The sequence below is a fragment of the Mustela erminea genome, chromosome 21, assembly GCF_009829155.1.
Source record: "Mustela erminea isolate mMusErm1 chromosome 21, mMusErm1.Pri, whole genome shotgun sequence".
Lineage (NCBI taxonomy): Eukaryota > Metazoa > Chordata > Mammalia > Carnivora > Mustelidae > Mustela > Mustela erminea.
In genome coordinates this window covers 11,935,759-11,949,218 of record NC_045634.1, presented here as the reverse complement: position 1 = coordinate 11,949,218, position 13,460 = coordinate 11,935,759, and the positions used below count along the sequence as shown (strand labels likewise).

At 36.3% G+C, this 13,460-nt stretch overlaps 1 protein-coding gene and 1 long non-coding RNA gene across 3 annotated transcripts in view; both read left to right on the top strand.

Moving 5' to 3' along the window:
- NRG1 (neuregulin 1) overlaps window positions 1-13,460 on the top strand; it is a 1,102,231-nt gene that overhangs the window by 165,127 nt on the left and 923,644 nt on the right. The gene's annotated exons all lie outside the window — the stretch shown is intronic.
- Window positions 14-12,722, top strand: LOC116581604. The gene is made up of 4 exons (XR_004282130.1): window positions 14-75; window positions 1,774-2,019; window positions 11,031-11,119; window positions 12,442-12,722. It is a non-coding gene; the product is annotated as an uncharacterized LOC116581604 (long non-coding RNA).

The window sequence follows — 13,460 nt, the reverse complement described above, 5'->3', positions numbered from 1 at the left end:
GCTGTTTTCAGGCACAAAGCAAAAAACAGCCCATCGAGAGCTGCACAGATTTTCAGTCAGGCAACTTATCCCCAGGTGCGTTTTTCTCAGGCAAGGAGAGTGGGCAGTTTAGAATCAGAAGTAATAATCCCCTGAATGAACAAGAGAAGACATTTGGAAGAACTGAGATGTTTAATACTAAAAGACTCTACTGTAATAGACTACTAGTACAGGGCTTAGTCAAAGGTGTTACATGCTAGACTCCCTTGCATTACTATGGTATCATTATCATCATGATTGCCAGTGAAGCTACTAGACATCCCAGTAGATGACACTTAGTGAGGACTTAATACATTATGGTCAGTGTGCTAAGCACCTTCCATATCTTTTCTGTAGCGGAAATACTTTTAAACACTTATTTGAAGTAGGTCCTATAATTTCTTTTTTTTTTTCAGATGAAGAAGCTGATGTGTAGATACATGGTTTATATTCTAGGTGACAAAATTAATGAGTGATAGAGTTGGGATTCAAATTTAGATCTTCTGATACTAGAGCTCATGCTACTGACTAGTCTCTTTTACTCATAACCATAACACCTTGATGACTGGTGACCTTGGGACATCTATTTAGGGAACTAGATTTTAAAGTTCTTTGGTTCATTGTGCCCTTGGTGTAAAGAAAAGAGATTTTTATAAACTTCTATCAGCTAATTAACTATTCTAAGTTATTTTTCAGAAGAAACACTAAATACTCTGGATTAATCATGGTGAAATTTTTATTCATACGAGCTAAGAGCTTCAGCATTCCCATTTCATGGAAGCATGGATTTTATGTGGCTCTCTAGCAGGGCAAACATAGGTTGTTATGCTAAAATGGCCTAGGGTGAAGATAAATGCAACTGTTTTTGAAACTGACCACTTTTTCTTAATGTTCAGTTTGTGCTTCTGTGAATGAACAGAGTTTCAATACTTAAATGTGAGTATTGGACAGGGCTCTTAGTTGCCCATAACAGAATATGCATAGGCTAGTTTAATCAGAAAGAAGAACATATTGGCAGATACTAGTGAGCTTCCAAAATCTCTGGGAGGGTGCCAGACAGCCTAGTGCTGGGGCTACCTGGTCATACCCAAGGACTTCTCTCTGATCACATGGCTTCTCATAACCTGTGACGCCAGGCATGTGCCTTTGGAAGCTGATGAACCAAATGCCTCCCCAACCACTCCTGCCAGAAACCCAGTTCTTCTAGTTTGGCATCCAGGTAAAAGGTAGTCTCTCAGTTTTCTGGCTTCTAAAACTGAACTTTCAGTATGAGAAAACCCCAAAATGTAGGAATATGTCCAAAGATGTTGGGCAGTCAAAACAAGGAAGCCCCCAGTATTGTGAAATATTCAAATAAATGTGAACTATCTTTCTCTTTATTACATTTCCCCCTCATTTCAGTTCCTTTGACAGCTAATTTCTTATTGAGAATAGAGACTCTGTTCATTCACTCCTCAAAATGGCACTGCGTTAAGTTCACAAAAAGGCCTGTCACGGACTTTTTGAGTCTGATGAAAAGATGAAATCTGTATTCAAAAGGCAGTGAAGGAAATGTGGCGAATTTGGTGCCAAGCATTTTCAACTTGAGTGAGATGGTAGGACATTGAAATGAACCTGGAATGGGCAAATGGGGATAAGGATTGTGGCTCAGAAGTACACACAGGGCCCTATGTTTGGGAGTGGGAGTTGCCTGCCAGGGATGATAGCTGTAGCACTGGCCAGAGAATGAATGTGTTTTTTAATGTCAACAAATAGGACAGAAGATTGAACATGGAATTGTGAAGACCCCTCCCCCATAGCCATGTACAAGTCCGGGTGCACAAAAGAACAGCACGCCTGTAAAACAATGGAGAAGGACCAGATAGAGAGTTGAGAAGACACCTGTATTCTTCTAGTGTCATAGGGATTAAAGGAGGCAATATAGTGGCACTGATTGCCTTTGACTCTTCATTAAAACATAGTTTTAATATAAAACAAGATTTGAAAGAGATAATATTTGAGGTATGTCTCCTTGCCAAATTTGTTTTCAAATCTCTATCATTTCATTTGATTCAACATAATCAAATCATTAAATATAGAAATTACTTTCTATGTGTGCTTAAAACAGTTTTGAGTTATTTTTACTTAAACATAAGGTCAAATCTAGTTTCTTATAGTTAAGGTAATTTCTTTGAATATGTGATTAAGAATTTTGTTTGGGGAAAGACTATCACATGATGTCCAGTGAAGTTATGTAACTCAATGTAGTTTTCCTCTTGGCCACAAAATGTGGAACCTGGGTAGACTACCTCACTTCTCCCTCAAAACATCCTTTAGGACTAGATATGGAGCTAATGTTTCAGATTGGAAGAAATAACACTTCACAGTTTGTATCTAGGAAGCATGTGTTTGCAGTTTCTTACATCTTTGAGTAATGTGAGAAATCAGAAGGCTTAATTCAGTCAGAAAATATTAACTTTGAAAAGCCTACTGTATGCCAAACAATGATGTTTAGTGGTTTTGCGTTAAGGTAGAAGTAGGGAGGCAAAGTAACACTTGCCTTTTCCTGAAAAAAAAAATTGAGTTTTATTTTTTACTTAGGAGACATAGCAAGGAAAAGTGTATGCTCTGTATTATATATGTTTGGGGTAAGCCCTGGCATCATGGAGTTCTGGTATCATGGAAGTTTCTATTTCAGTAGGAAGAAAAAAGAAAGCCTAATTATATGTGAATGTTACTGTACCAGAGAGATGTCCATTGAGTTTTCTATGATGGGTTTGATCACCCTTATTAATGCCAAGTAAGTTGCCCATGCCATAGATTTTTCTGGTGTGGTAATGATGGACCTTGAACATTATCTTTGCTCTGGTGAAGTTCTTTATCCCTTTACTTATAGACATTGCTGGGTTGACATTGCATATATCACAAAGCTAGCATCAGTTTTCTGTTGCCTTTAATTAAACTATTTACCTGATCATACAATCATTTTGTTTTAAGAAAAGAATGACTGTGGCCAACCTAGAGAGGTATACAAAGGATCATTCATGGATATATGATGGGATAAGAATAAAAAAAAAAAAACCCAGAAAAGTAGCAATGTTTGTTTGAAAAAATCTGATATTGTTAAAATTCTCAAATTTATTTTCGTAAGTAGAGAATAATTTAGATTCAGTATATGTTTGGCTGTGTCATCTATGTACTTCTCTTGTTGGGACAGTCATTTGTTTTTAATAATACATTTATCTTGATTAAAATACAGGGTTTTTGTTGTTGTTGTTTTTGGTTTTTTGCAGCAGGGCCACTGGTTGAATCAATATTCTCCAATAATAGAATTAGCAACATCAACAACAACTACAAGAGTTGGCGTATGTTGAGTCCTGACCATGTGCCAGGCATTGTTTTAATCACTTTGCATATATTAACTCATGTAATTCTCATAATGGCTGTGAAAATGAGACTGGCGTAAGTAAAGACCCAGTTACACAGCTGGTAAGTGATGGAGTCAGACTTTGAATCCAAGTAGTTAGGATTACAGATTGGTGCTTTTCCGTTCTACCCTGTGTCAATAAAGATAGTTACTAACCAAGTCAAATTTTCTTAGAGCATATTTTTAGATAATACAAATTGGTAAAAGAATGTAAGAAAGCAGCAAGTGTGGGAAATAAAGGAAGACCGAAAGGAAGGAAGACCATTCCATCATTGGATGAGAGCTCTGTTTACGTTTTGAGCGTTCAGACTTAGTCTTTTTTTTTTCTTTTCATATTTACACAAAATTTGCATCATACTATGATTTAGTACCATACAGTTTTGATTATTACAGCTCCATAGTATATATTGAAATTTGGGATTATGATATCTCCAATTCTTCTTTCTCAAGATTGTTTTGGCTAATTGGGATCTTTTGTGGTTCCATGCAAATTTTAGTATTATTCTGGTTCTGTGAAAATTGTTGTAGGTATTTTGATAAGGATTCCACTAAATCTGTAGATTGATTTGGGTCATATGGACATATTGGTTCTTCCAGTTTATGAGCATGGAATATTTTCCCATTTGTTTGTGTCATCTCCAACTTCTTCCTTTGATGTTTTATAATTTCTGAAGTAGAGGTCTTTTACCTCTTTAGTTATGTTTATTTCTATGTATCTTATTATTTTTGGTGCAGTTGTAAATGGGGTTGTTCTCTTAATCTCTTTTCCTCCTACTTTGTTATCAGTGAATAGAAATGAAACAGTTATCAACTTTGTATCCTGGGACTTTACTGAATTAGTTTATCTGTTATAGTAGTTTCTTGGTGGTCTTTTGAGTTTTCTATATATGGCATCAGGCTATCTGCAAATAGTGACAGTTTTACTTCTTACCAATTTGGATGCTTTCTATTTCTTGTCTGATTGCTGTGGGTAGGACTTCCAGTACTATGTTGAGCAACAGTGGTGAATGTGGACATTCTTTTTATTCCTGATGTTAGAAGAAAAGCTCTCAGTTTTTCACTGTTGAGTATGATGTTTGCATTATAATATGTCACATTTGAAAAAATATATTTTATTTATTTATTTATTTGTCAGAGAGAGAGAGAGAGAGAGAGAGAAGGCACAAGCAGGCAGAGTGGCAGGCAGAGGCAGAGAGAGAAGCAGGCTCGCTGATGAGCAGGGAGCCCGATGTGAGACTCAATCCCAGGACCCTGGGATCATGACCCAAGCCTAAGGCAGCAGCCTAACTGACTGAGCCACCCAGGCGTCCTATAATATGTAATATTTTTATTCGGGTAATATATTTTGGAAATGTATCCATAGTATTATGTTAATATGATTTTTTTAATATGGCTGTATTAAGTTATGGATGTTCCATACTTTTTATGTTCCCCTGTTAAGTATTTAGATGATTTTCTTTCTCTTACTTTTAGGAATCAAGGTTTTTAGTAGAAACATAAAAACTAATAGACAGTAGTATCAAACATTATAATTTATTTGAAATTAGAATAGAAATGTAATTCATTAATTTATGTTTTCTCTTTTAGATTTGTTTGTTTACTCTAGCCATATCTGCTTATGTGCTTCTCAAAAGTATAATTTATATTCAGGAAGGTTGACAAAGAGAATATTTCAGTCTGACACTTCAGAGTCAGAATCAGTGAATGATTTGTCTTTGAAAAATTTCTCTGATGGCTCAGCTGATGTTGAAAGTCCTCATCATTTAGTATGTGTCTAGTCATCTAGGAAAATGCCATGTTTACCATTCGTGTTGTGTTAAGATTTTGGATCTAGTGTGTTTTTAACATAACATGCTATTTTTGAGCAGAATTTTCTCCCATATTCATTTCAGATGATACAGATAACAATCCTTGTGGAAAAACTGGTACCACAATATTTGATTCAACAGTCTATCAGTAGTACTACCTCTATCCAGTGATTCTGAATATCTTCATAATGATTATTGTTCTCAATGATGGGTTAAAATCATTATGAAAGATCAAATTGTGGGCAAGTGTAGTAGTTAAGAACATGCATTTTGGAGTCACATGGACCTAAAATGCAAGCTTAAATTTGCTACTTTGTAGTTGTATAATTTTGAGCAAGTTACTTAACCTCTCTGAGCTTCACAGTTTTTTACCTATAAAATGAAGTTGTAAAGATACATAGTGTCTAAGCTCTGGTAATCCTTCTATAAATATTAGCTTGAATTATCACCAGTATCAATTATTAAGTATATGTTATTCTACTCCAGTGATGTGGAATACAGATCTTGCTTGGCATAAGATGGGGTTACATCCCCATTAGGCCCATTCTCAGTTAAAAACATCTTAAGTTGAAAAAGCATTTAGTACTCTCAATCAACCAAACATCATCACGTAGCTTAGCTTCAATGTGCTCGATAAGCTATTGGGTAGAATCATCTAAAAGAAAGCCCATTTTATGATAAAATGTTGACTACCTCATGAAATGTATTGACTGTTGTACTGAAAATGAAAAATAGAATGGTTGTATAGAAACCGAATGGTTGTCAGGGTATTGGTTGTGTGTCCTCAAGATTGTGGGGCTGATTGCAGGCTACAGCTCTCTGACGCTGTGTAGAATCATCCGAGAGTCGTACCACATATTGCTAGCCTGGGAAAAGGTCCAAATTCAAAGTTCGGTTTCTACTGAATGCTATTGCTTTCACACCATCATAAAGTTGAGAATCATTAATTCAAACTACTGTTAAGTCTGGGACCATCTGTATTGGTTTTTATGTGCAGAATCTAAGTAATTCTCTCATGAAGTTTCTAATTAACCAAGATACAGGATTCATTGACTGGGGTTGACAGGACACTTACTACATACAAATTTTAGAATGATAAATCCTGAAGAGTTTGTGTCTTAATAATAACAGCAAAATAATGGAATTCCTTTAAGGAACTTTTAAGGTTCTTTCATGTATCATTTATTTTATAACTATCGAGCTTGCCCTGAATTTTTGAAGAACACTTTACATTGTTTATTTTATGTGTGATTAATGCATGTGTAAAATAATGCATGGGCAATTATTTAACATTATTGATTTTGATAATTATAAACTCAAAGTGCATAAAAATATAGTTCCGTATATCATTTCAGAGGTTCCACTGACAAAGCAGTTTCTCCAAATCAAGCATTATTATTTGATTCTAGGATTATATTTTATATTGATCTGAGATGAGAAGTTACTGTCTCTGGTTTGATACAACAACAAAAATATTGTTCTTCCTCCCTGGCTTGACCCTGATAACCCTATGCTGATTTTTTTTTTATATTATCTTATTCATAGTTGGTCTCGTTCCTAGGAGAACATTTTCGGTGGTCCGTAGGTTAAGACAAAACTGTCAGCACCTTATTGCAGTAAAAAAGAGCCATCTCACACTTTTGTTTTTGTGAATCTTATCTAGACAGATTACTTGCAGAAGTCAGAGCCCAAACTATTGAGAAAAGCATGTTTAGAGTTATGGACATCTTTGATAATGGAGAGGAGAAGAACAATGTATAATCTTTCTGAAACTACTTTTTCCGAGCACTTACAAACCCTGTGGACATGGTGCAATTAAATGATACTTTCAAAAAAGTCATGAAAGAAGAAAACCATTTAAAAAGTTATACTAATTGTGCAGAAGTAAGATAAAATATTGACAGGATAGGAGGATTTTTTTTTTTTTTTTTTTTGAGAATAGGCTCACTCTAACGTAGAGTGATTTTTTTTTTTAAGGTGGTTCTTTCTTAACCCTGCCTCTGATATAGTGTAAGTTAGACCCCATGGCTCCAGGGAAGAGTCTGGGCCAGAAGTCTAGTGGGGTGCATTCAATTCTAACCCAGTCTCAGCCTTTTTTTGCTTTTTACTTTCAGCAAAAAGCCACATAACCTTTCATTCCCTCCAGTTACACATCTATAAAGTGAAAAGTTTGTATTAGGTGGTCTTAAAGGTTCATTTGGGTTCCACCATGATATCATTTGCAAATGGAAATATCCTTGCAAATGTGCTATGTGGCTTGCTCTCAGTTTGGGACTAAAAGCTGTAGATACTAAAGTATACTAAAACTAAACAGCTTTCTGTGGAAGTGGACCTTTAAGATACATGTGTACAAAAGTCTGATTTTTATGTTAGTAATACCTTTGCAGCTGATACTTACTTTTATAACATGTACACGTGTGTCCGTTCAGATTGCTATGTCTAGATTAATGTTCTCAGACATTATTTCTGCTTCACCATCAGGAATTGGTAGATTTGAAACCTATCCTATACCACCTTGAGTTCACAAAAATAAGAACATTCTTCTATTTCATTATTTTAAAACAAGTTTAAATAAGACAGTTTCTTCTCAAATCCCCAATAATGTTTCAGTGTAGGATGGCTCTCATTGTCTTGGGGGCACAGTGTCCTTCATTGTAGGAAAAATGTTTTCTTGAGAGTCTTCACAGTTAGCACATTTTAAGATATTGTTCCAAGGACTGACTTTGGTATTAAGTCACATTGAAGAGATGCTTAAATTTGTAGGATTTATTGTGACCAGCGGACAGTACATACCTTTTGAACATGTTAAGGAATGTGTGAAACATGCAGTGCTACTAATGCTAGGTAACATTAGTTATCTGTCAACAGAATCTGGTAAAGGCATTTTTAGTGCCATTTTTCAGATGATAAAGTGAAGTGCAAAGAAGTTAACTTGGCCAACAATCACTAAGTGAAGGAGACACATAATTTTTGAACAACTAACTTTTCTCTCATATTATACTGCCTCACTGTAACAATAAATATGTGGAGATTTCTAAAAGTTTTAATGTAAATGTTAAGAAAACACTGTATGTTGGGATGCTTTATAGAGCCACACACCCAAACCCATTGAGAGTATAAATGGTTAGTTCTCCCTGTTCTGCATATTTTCCCCATGTGAGCACACTGGCCTGGCTCAAAAATGCTTGGTTCTACTCCTGACATTTCCACTCCATTCTTCAGTGTAATATGAAAGGGTTGGGTTAGAAAATGTGAAAATCCATAAGATTCCTTCTTAGTGTGGTTCTGTCTGCTTTATGGAGTTGTGGGACTTTTCCAGATGCTTTATAAAGTGTTCCTGTGTCAGCAGGCCTGGCCCTTTGCACTGGAGGACATAGTGGTGCATAGGTTCTTAACTTTGTTGGGGGAAGACTGAAAGTGGAGACCAGAAGTTTTCTTCCTTTTTGTTGAAAACAGGCTGTCACCAAGTCCTGCCTAGGATGTTTGGGATTAGTCACAGAACAGGAGGCTCTGCAACCAGACTGGCAGTGAGTCTTACGCAGATGCCCAGAGAGAGCTGCCACCCATGGGAAAGAAGTATTGGGGCTTCTCGTGGCAGTATTAGTCATAAAATGACAAATATGAATGTGATCTTAGAAAGCAGCTGAACTTTTTTACTTTATAGCTGGGGCTCAAGGAAGTGAGGGCAATTGTGCAAGTCTATAACTTTAGTGTGAAATTTGAGGATGGAATTCAGATCCCCCAACTTCATATCTAACTTCTCACTTATATTTACTTATGTTAAATGTCATACCTCATTTTGTTTCCAATGCTTGGATGGTCCTGGATTGTAATACCATAAGTGTATTGTCCCTAGGTGAATTTGTGTCCATTACATTTCATACACAACCGAAATGCCTCTGCCATCTTTATTAAATCAACATAAAGCACGAAAATTAGATTCAAAATTAGACAGCAAACATAGTGACATACTGAGATCATTTGGTATATTATTATTTTTAAGTGAGTTAAATCATTACTGCTTATAGATTCATATATAGCAATCACATGCAGACAGAAAATAGAAAGGTCAGTAAACAAAAAGGTAGCAATAAATGGCTGCCTTTTGGATTCCAGAGAGCTTCTGTTAGGTTAAGTTTTCCCTAGTATAGTTATGGTGCAGTAAAGGAAGTTTCAAAGGTCAAAGTTGACCTTGGGACAGTGTAAGAGTTGGGGCATCAACCTCCTATGCAACTGAAAATCTACATGTAACTTTTGACTATCCCAAAACTTCTTTTTTATTTTTTTAAAGATTTTATGTATTTGACAGATAGAGTTTACAAGTAGGTGGAGAGGCAGGCAGAGAGAAAGGAGGAAGCAGGCTCCCTGTGGAGCAGAGAGCCCGAAGTGGGGCTTGATCCCAGGACCCTGGGATCATGACCTGAGCCAAAGGCAGAAGCTTTAAACCACTGAGCCACCCAGATGCCCCTATCCCAAAACTTCTAATGTCCACTCTTTTTTTTTTTTTTTTTTAAAGATTTTATTTATTTATTTGTCAGAGAGAGAGCGAGAGCGAGCACAGGCAGACAGAGTGGAAGGCAGAGTCAGAGGGAGAAGCAGGCTCCCTGCGGAGCAAGGAGCCCGATGTGGGACTCGATCCCAGGACGCTGGGATCATGACCTGAGCCGAAGGCAGCTGCTTAACCAACTGAGCCACCCAGGCGTCCCCTAATGTCCACTCTTAAATGGAAGCTTTATCAATAAGATAAGCAGTCAGTTGAACACATATATTGTATGTCATATGTATTGCATACTGTATTCTTATAATAAAGGAAGCTGGAGAAAAGAAAATGTTAAGAAAATAAGAGAAAATACATTTTAAGTACTGTCATGTGTTTAGCATAACTTACATGTAAGTGGACCCACACAGTTCAAACCCATGTTGTTTAAGGGCCAAGCGTATACCACCTGCTAGTGAACATTTCAGTGATTCTAAGTTGGGAAACTTGCAAATGCAAGTATGAAAAGATGACTAAAATACATGTGTTCATTGAACAAGGAATCAAGAGAAATTTTAAGGAATTGAAAGAAAGCACGTAGGCACCGTAAATGTATTCAGGTATAAAGAAATCACAAACAAGAAAGCCTAGAGACTAATAGTGTTGGAGGAGAGATACTGGCTTGTTCGTAGATTTGGGTTTGCAGTTTGGAAATCCTCTCTCTAAAGTGCGTAAAATCTAATAATTGTGCTAATGGTCTTGGGGTTGATAATCATAATCTGGGTATGCAGATTTAGCTACATGATTTTATGCAAATCGATTAATCCCTCTGAACCTCTGATTCCTCATTTGTTAAGGTGTTGAACTAGAATATATTTCTTGGCTTAAGCAACCACAGTTGGACAAAGAATCTTATAATTAGTATCTGCAGCTTCGTTAAGAGGTAAAAAAAATTACAATAATATTTTGTTATTTAAATGAGTAACTTCATTTGCTAGACTTACATACATGGTAGGCATACTTTTTGACATCATTCATAGATACTCCACATTGCTTAATATTATAGATATTTAGGGCTAGAACACACGAAGAAACTTAGCATTTACTCATAGTCCCATATTATAGTCTCATATTATTTTATCAATAAAGGTGAGGAGATCTTTATCAATTAGATAATTATTTAGATCTTTATCAATAAAGGTGAGGAGATCTTAGTGATATGAAGTTTCTTACTTCTCTGTTTGTTAGTAGAGGCCAGCGGAGGAGCAGATCCTCATGATTTTCCGTACAGAGGTTTTATTTATTTATTTTTCTTCTCTAGGAAAGATGATAAATGGACTTTCTCAGATGCCAACTCAGATTAGTTGGTAGGGCCAGCCTGATGAGAAAGACTGTGAAGTAGAGACCCAGGTACTACAGAAAAGACTACTGTTACCGATTAGTGGTGTCTGCTGTGTGCACAGCATTGAGGATAGCATACACGTTTGCCATCACTTCTCAAGGCTATTCTTTACACATGTTCCTTGAGGCTAAACTTGCAGTATTTCTTCTGTCTTGCTTGTAAGTGCCATCACTCACGATATCACTTAATGTTGTCTAAGGTATTGTATTCTAAGAGAAGAAGTATGTCTCAGTGGACCAAACATAGATTTGATCATTAGGAAATATGCCATTCTCAGGGTTTGGATCCTCATTGGGTTTTCCTGAGCTGTTTCTCATTTCTTATGTTGCTAAATGTAGATTATTAGCATTGTGTGTCTTATTTGACTAAATTCTTAAGACTACCAGGGTAGGACCACAGCCCTGAACATAGGCTGGTTCTACTTTTGCCTCTTAATGGAAGGCAGTGAAATGTAGTGGGAGAGGAAAGGCAGATGGCTTGTCCTTTGTGGTACTGATGACTTATATCTAATTTCAGCAGCTGAATTATATTCCTAGATATGGGCTTTCTGATATATGATGTTGGAGGAAGCTTTCTCCCACACTGGCATACTCTGGCTCCTTGGTCTGCTCAAGGGAGTTGTGAAAGAATCATACCTTGAACCAGCAAAGCTGTGCTGACCCCTACCTTCCACTTCCTACAGTTTTGCAGGATTTTGGAAGAAAATGGGTGGGTCTTCTAGAACTGGTTAAATAATCTTTTTCATTGATCCAGATCTTTGAGCTCATCCCCATCTGGAATCATTTAAAAGAAAAAGAAGACACATTAATCTTATAAGGAACTAGTTTAAATTCTGAAACCTAAAACACATAACAGATACATAGTGTTTTTTTCTTTTTAAGAGCCATTCAAATACAAGTCAAATTTGAGTTCAAATGGAATGAAATGCCTATTTCTGTAAGCAAGTTTAGTTATTTTCTAGTCCAGATTCTTTGTTTTACAAATGAAGAAATTGAAGCTCAGGGTCTAGGAGGATTAAGTGACTTCTTCAACGGTCCATGTCAGAAGAAACACAATAAGAAGAAAAAGTCCAAAATATCCCAGTATTTGATCCAGTGTATTTTATCTTACACCACACTGCCATTAGTGGTTTTAGAATTACAAAAATTTGATTTACTTTTAAACTGAGTACTTAGGGTTTTTTTTTTTAATGTTTTATTCATAGTTTAGTAAAAATACTGATGTTCATTTTGATGTTTAGCAAGCAAGTACTGTTCTAGAGTTTATTTTTATTTTCTTCAAGCTTCTAATGGACATTGATGTCTCTGTGGTCTCTGGACTTATATTTTAGCTTTGAAGATTCTACTGTTCCCGGCTCCATCGCAATTTCTACATTATTTTCCAACTTAGGGAAGTGGGAAGATACCAGACATTCATGGTGAGACTATTACAACTTCCAGTTCAGTTTAAAATCTAGACTTGGAAGCACCTTCAGAATGATTTCTGGCTCCACAGCAAGCAGGTGATACAAGTTTAGAATGATGTTAAATGTACAGCAACAAAATTTTAAAAAATTCTGTTTATGTTTCAGATTCTCACATCCCTTTAACTTACAGCTCTGTTCACAGGTAGTTTGGGAATTTATGTATATTAAATTTAAATATTCAGTGACTAGCCTGTGACTAATTGCATTTGAATTAGAAAAGCATATGTTAATAAGCAGTAGCACTAACTAGTATTCACAGGTGAGTATTCTAACTATTATAATGAAGCTCTTGGCAACAACGCACTCAAGGTCTGTTTCTTTTTTTTCTTTCTTTTTAAAGACTTTCACTCATTTATTTGAGAGCGAGAGAGTGTGAGCACAAATGGGTTGGGGGGCAGAGGGAGAAGGATAAGCAGACTGCCTGCTGAGCAGGGAGCCCAATGCAATATAGGGCTTGATCCCTGGACCCTGAGATCAGGACCTGAGCCCAAGGCAGATGCTTGCCTGACTGAGCCACCTAGGCACCCTCAAGTTCTGTTTCTTAAAATGTATAAATTAGGTGCTCCTGAGGTAGAAAACAAAACAAAACAAAATTATTCTTTGCAGATGGAGGAGAGAATGAAATGGAACCATAAAGTCACTTTTGTGGAAATTTGGGTCTGTACTGAACAATTTTAGTGTTTAAACAAGGGCAGAGGACTTGAAGGATGACTTTTAAGTGCTAGATTAGAAACACCAGATGGAATTGATTCCCAATGAAATGGAAAACCTGCTGAAATGAAAAAGGGCCTCACTTAGTAACACTTAATTTTCTAAAATGAGTGTCCCAAACCCTATAACTCCTTTCAAACACTGGGTAATTTCACATAGGATACATTCTCTAT